We start from the raw sequence: 6,351 nt of genomic DNA on the forward strand, positions 1-6,351 counted from the left end.
CTTTAGATAAAGGCAGCTAATCCTATTCGTTTCATTGCTTAAAATAGACAAAATTGTTAATAAATCTAACAAAAACGCTGTATTCTAGCACAAAATACTAATTACATTATAGTTTCGACGAGAATAGCTTATTTGAAATGATTCTATGCTTCCAAACGAGTAAATTTTTATTAAACAGATGCCAAACATCATGTTTTGTCCTATGAAGACATTTTATATTGCAGTTTGTATTAAAACAAAATATTTTCGTTGATTCTTTGTTAGAAGCAGCAAACCTAACATTAAAGAATCTGAAAACTTTGTATTCGGACACAAACCACCGAATTTTGTATCAGTTTAGACAAAAACGGTTGATTTTCGACAATATTTTGCTTTGAACAAGAAAACTTATATCAAACTGACTAAAAACGTCTTATTTTAGCACAAAACAAAAGATTTGCGTTATAGTCTTAAAGCTGATTCATGCCACAGTTTGGATAAAAACCAAATATTTTTGTTAATTCATTGTTACAAACAAGAAACCTTACATCAAAGAAACTGAAAACCCCTTATTCAGGCACAGAAATTCGAATTACGTTTCAGTCTGGACAAAAACTGCTTATTTTAGACGATCTTTTGTCTTGAACACGAAAACTTACATTAAAAAGATTAAAAACGTCTTATTCTGGCTGAAAACTGCAAATTATATATTACTCTAGATAAAAGCAATTTATCCTGATTACTCCTTTACTTAAAATAGAGTAAACTTGTATAAAACTTAATGAAAACTTTAAATTTCGTCTCAAAGAAATAATTTACATTATAGTTTTGACCAGCACTGTTTATTTCAAACGAATTTATGATTCGAAACTAATGAACTTTTATGGGGCAGATGCAAAACCACATATTACCATATAAAGCGTTGTTTTAAAGCAAAGTATTACCTTTTGCAACAAGAAATTTCACGTCAAAGAAACTGAAAACTTCGTATCCATGCATAAATATCGAATTACGTATCAGTTTAAGCAAATACAGCTTATTTTAAACGATTCCTTGCTATAAACAAGAAAAATTTTATCAAGCATATTGAAAACGTCTTATTCTCGAAAATAAGAGCAAATTATGTATCAGTTTTAACAAAAGCGGATTACTCTGTTTGATTCTATGCTTAGAGTAGAGTAAACTACTATAAAACGTAATTAAAACTCTATATTCAAGCTCAAAAGAACAAATTACGTTATAGTTTTGGCAAAAAAAAATATTTCGGACGATTACATACTTCGAAGTAAGCAAACTTTAATTGAATAAGTGCAAAAGCTAATACTTTGCTTTAAAATAACGATTTATGTGGTAATATGGTATTTTGCATCTGTCCTATAAAAGTTTACTCGTTTCGCTCCATTGAATCATTCGAAAGAAATTATTTTGACACAACAACAACGAAAATAATTTGTTTTTGTTTAAACTGTAACATAAATCGCTTTTATAAAACGAACTAAGACGTTTGGCATCTGTTTATTGAAAGTTTTCTCGTTTGGGGGCATAAAATCGTTTGAAATTATCAGTTCTGGTCAAAACTATAACGTAAATTATTTCTTTGAGACGAAATTTAAAGTTTTCATTAAGTTTTATACAAGTTTGCTCTATTCTAAGCAAAGGAGTAATCAGGATAAACTGCTTTTATCCAAAGTAATACATAATTTGCAGTTTTGAGCCAGAATAAGACGTTTTTAATCTTTTTAATGTAAGTTTTCGTGTTCAAAAGAAAGAATCGTCTAAAATAAGCAATTTGTGTCTAGACTGAAACGTAATTTGATTTTCTGGGCCTGAATAAGAGGTTTTCAGTTTCTTTGATGTAAGGTTTCTTGTTTGTAACAATGAATAAACGAAAATCATTGGTTTTAATCCAAACTGTGACATAAATCGTTTTTTAAAGGCGAAATCAGACGTTTTGCCTCTGTTCAGTGAAAGTATACTGGTTTCAAAGCATAGAATCGTTTGAAATTAACAGTTCTCGTCAAGACTATAACGCAAATCTTTAAAGTGATACAAAGAAATAATTTACGTTATAGTTTTGACCAGAACTGTTAATTTCAAACGATTTTATGCCCCCAAACGAGAAAACTTTCAATAAACAGATGCCAAACGTCTTAGTTCGTTTTATAAAAGCGACTTATGTTACAGTTTAAACAAAAACAAATTATTTTCGTTGTTGTTGTGTCAAAATAATTTATTTCGAATGATTCAATGGAGCGAAACGAGTAAACTTTTATAGGACAGATGCAAAATACCATATTACCACATAAATCGTTATTTTAAAGCAAAGTATTAGCTTTTGCACTTGTTCAATTAAAGTTTGCTTACTTCGAAGTATGTAATCGTCCGAAATATTTTTTTTTGCCAAAACTATAACGTAATTTGTTCTTTTGAGCTTGAATATAGAGTTTTCATTACGTTTTATAGTAGTTTACTCTACTCTAAGCATAGAATCAAACAGAGTAATCCGCTTTTGTCAAAACTGATACATAATTTGCTCTTATTTTCGAGAATAAGACGTTTTCAATATGCTTGATAAAATTTTTCTTGTTTATAGCAATGAATCGTTTAAAATAAGCTGTATTTGCCTAAACTGATACGTAGTTCGTTATTTATGCATGGATACGAAGTTTTCAGTTTCTTTGACGTGAAATTTCTTGTTGCAAAAGGTAATACTTTGCTTTAAAACAACGCTTTATATGGTAATATGTGGTTTTGCATCTGCCCCATAAAAGTTCATTAGTTTCGAATCATAAATTCGTTTGAAATATACAGTGCTGGTCAAACTATAACGTAAATTATTTCTTTGAGACTAAATTTAAAGTTTTCATTAAGTTTTATACAAGTTTACTCTATTCTAAGTAAAGGAGTAATCAGGATAAATTGCTTTTATCTAGAGTAATATATAATTTGCAGTTTTCAGCCAGAATAAGACGTTTTTAATCTTTTTAATGTAAGTTTTCGTGTTCAAAACAAAGGCTGAAACGTAATTCGAATTTCCGTGCCTAAATAAGGGGTTTTCAGTTTCTTTGATGTAAGGTTTCTTGTTTGTAACAATGAATTAACAAAAATAATTGGTTTTTATCCAAACTGTGTCATGAATCAGCTTCAAGACTATAACGCAAATCTTTTGTTTTGTGCTAAAATAAGACGTTTTTAGTCAGTTTGATATAAATTTTCTTGTTCAAAGCAAAATATTGTCGAAAATCAACCGTTTTTGTCTAAACTGATACAAAATTCGGTGGTTTGTGTCCGAATACAAAGTTTTCAGATTCTTTAATGTTAGGTTTGCTGCTTCTAACAAAGAATCAACGAAAATATTTTGTTTTATTATTATTTTTTTTATTATTATTATTATTAACATAGATTCTTTGCTGAGGTTAACACCTTTATAGCAAAATATCAAGAAATACGGTTTCGTGTTAAATAAAACACCATTGAATAATGAAAAATGAAATACAATTTTAATCTACAGTTAAATTAGTTAATTAATAAAGGTTAATGTTAATTATTGTAATGTGTCATATTGATTCTTGAAGGAAGAAACAGTAACAGCTGCAACAACGTTATCAGGCAAGCCATTCCATATATCAAATGCACGATTTGTCAAATAATTCTTTCTAACGGTAGTCTTAAATGGTTCTTTTTTCAGCTTATAAGAATGACCTCTAAGTCTGTCATGATATTGAATTTGCAAGAAATTGCGTGTTACTCCAGGAAATAAACCATGAGTAAGCCGAAAAATTTGAATTGCATCTGCCCTGTTTTGACGAGCACGTAGATCTGGTATTTTGAGTATTTCAAGACGTTGTTCATATGAAACTTGTCTTAAACAGTGTGTCCATCTAGTTACCAGGTGCTGAGTTCTTTCCAGCAAATCAATATCCTTTAACAAATAAGGTCTCCAGACTGGAATGGCAAATTCCAAATGCGGCCTTATGTAAGTGATGTACACCTTTGAAATAAAACTGACTGAAGGATTTGGAAAAACATGCTTTAGCAAATAAAACATTTTACGCGCTCGACCCACTGATGCTAGACATTGCTCTGACCATCCTAACTTATCATTTACAATGACCCCTAGATCTTTGGTTGAGGTTTTTACACTCAGGAGTGTGCCATTTATATGGTAAAGGTACTTTGGGTTGTTGTGGCCACACTGAAGTACACAGCATTTTGCAATATTTAGTGGTATTTGCCACTTCTCGCTCCATTGGAAGATTAAATTAAGTTGGTCTTGCAAGTCCGTGACAAGTGGGTTAGCAAATAACTTAATATCATCCGCATATGCTGAATAGCTGTCCAGTGAAAACAATAAATCTGCTGTATATAACAAGAATAAAATTGGTCCAAGAACTGATCCCTGTGGGACCCCACTTAATACTGGTTTAGAGTACGAAAATTTACCACAGACTTTTACACAATAGTTTCGATTTGATAGAAACGCTCGGATCCAATCAAGCAAATTTCCTGTTACACCATAGGACTCCAGTTTTGCTAACAAGAGATTGTGAGGGACTTTATCAAAGGCTTTACTAAAATCAAGGTAAATTATGTCTACAGGTTGGTTAGTGTCTAACATTTTTGTCCATAGATTTGTGCAGGATAGCAAATTTGTGACAACTGACCTACCTGGTAAAAAGCCGTGCTGATGCTCAGGTATTAAATTATTTTTTCTCATGTAAGTTAATAGTTCCTTGACTATAACTTTTTCCATAATTTTACAGCATGTCGACGTGAGACTTACAGGTCTATAGTTAGCAGGATCAAGTTTATCTCCTGACTTGTACAAAGGCGTGATTGTTGCTTGCAACCACTCGTAGGGCAAAGTGCCTTGTAAGAATGATTTTGTCATCATTTTGGCAAGTGGGCCCGACAACGAAGCAGCACAAGTTCTCAGGAGTTTGGGAGGTATCTGATCCGGACCTGGAGCTGTATTTAATTTAATGGCACAGAGTTGGCTTTTTACCAGATCCGGAGTAAAATTAATATAAGACAACCCACTAAATGTACTTGTAGGCATAAATGACGGTATATTATTATTAATGTTTAAATTATAGGTAGCAGCAAAACTGTCCGCTAAAGTGTTTGCAGTTTCTGTATGATCGGAGCAGAGTAGACCTGAAGCATTTCGTACTAAAGGGACCGACACACGACTAGAGATAAATTTACGTACATGGGAATAAAATAGTTTTGGTTTATTTAATATAGAATTTTCATAATTACACCTGGCTATTTGTAAATCAGATTTTAGTTGGTTAGAAAATCTTTTATAAGCAGAAAAATTATCTTCAGTAGGCTTCCTTTTAAATTTTTTCCATAATTTAGCTTTGTATTTTATTTTGTCAAGCATGTGTTGATTTATCCACGGTTTATCTTTTCTCAGTCGGTTTGTAAACAGTCTGGAATTTGTTGTAATGCAAGTTTGTAAAATCGATTTAAAATGTTTCCATTGTTCTTCCGCATTTAGTGAATCTAAACCATTCCAGTCGTAAGTCAAGAGACTTTCGTCTATGCGAGTGTAGTCAACAATTGATGTTGTTTTAATTCTTGCATTTGGCTCTGAATATATCATAATTTGTAACTCAATTTCGATTTTTGAATGATCAGATGTACCTACAGGATTCGAAACGTTTAAAGACGATACAAGGTTAACGTCAGACAAAATTACCAAATCAAGTAATGAAGGACGTTGTTGGGATCTAAATCGTGTAGGTTCAGTGACTATTTGTGACAAATTATTCTCCAAGAGCAATTCAGAAAATTGTTTTTCGATGATTGTTTGACCTGTTGTGTTTTTAGCAGACCAGTCTATACATGGAAAATTGAAATCTCCCATGATAATTAAGTTAGGATACTGATTAATAGTTGATTGTATGGTATTAAATAGATTTTTATCATTTTCGTGATTGTTAAAAGACGCTCCTGTTGGTGGTCTGTAAATACATGCTATAACAAAGGTTTGTTCATTTCCTTCAAATTTTAACCATAGAGAATCATAAGGTTTAACAGATGTGCAAATTTGAGTAATTTTAAAAAATTTTGAAATTTTAATTTTATCTACATAAAAACACACACCGCCACCTTTTTGAGATAGGCGATCATCTCTGTAAATAGAGTAATTTTCAATGTGTACAGCATCATCAGAGATAGACGGATTAAGCCAAGTTTCCGTGAGTGCGATAATAGAAGGTCTAAATTCAGTTACTTCTAATAACAAATCATTAAATTTTGAAGATAAAGATGCGATATTCGTATACAGAAGAGCCATTGAACAAGGGTAAATATTTAGTTTTTTTGATGTGAAATAATTTTTGGTACGTGGTTAACGTATTT

At 31.4% G+C, this 6,351-nt stretch overlaps 1 long non-coding RNA gene across 1 annotated transcript; it reads left to right on the top strand.

The window, feature by feature from the left end:
• The first annotated feature begins 3,887 nt into the window (after positions 1 to 3,887).
• On the top strand, positions 3,888 to 5,976 carry LOC135267232 (uncharacterized). The gene is made up of 3 exons (XR_010335607.1): positions 3,888 to 4,674; positions 4,743 to 5,024; positions 5,076 to 5,976. It is a non-coding gene; the product is annotated as an uncharacterized LOC135267232 (long non-coding RNA).
• Positions 5,977 to 6,351: the final 375 nt, after the last annotated feature.

The sequence above is a fragment of the Tribolium castaneum genome, chromosome 1 (genome assembly GCF_031307605.1).
Source record: "Tribolium castaneum strain GA2 chromosome 1, icTriCast1.1, whole genome shotgun sequence".
In the NCBI taxonomy this organism is placed as follows: domain Eukaryota; kingdom Metazoa; phylum Arthropoda; class Insecta; order Coleoptera; family Tenebrionidae; genus Tribolium; species Tribolium castaneum.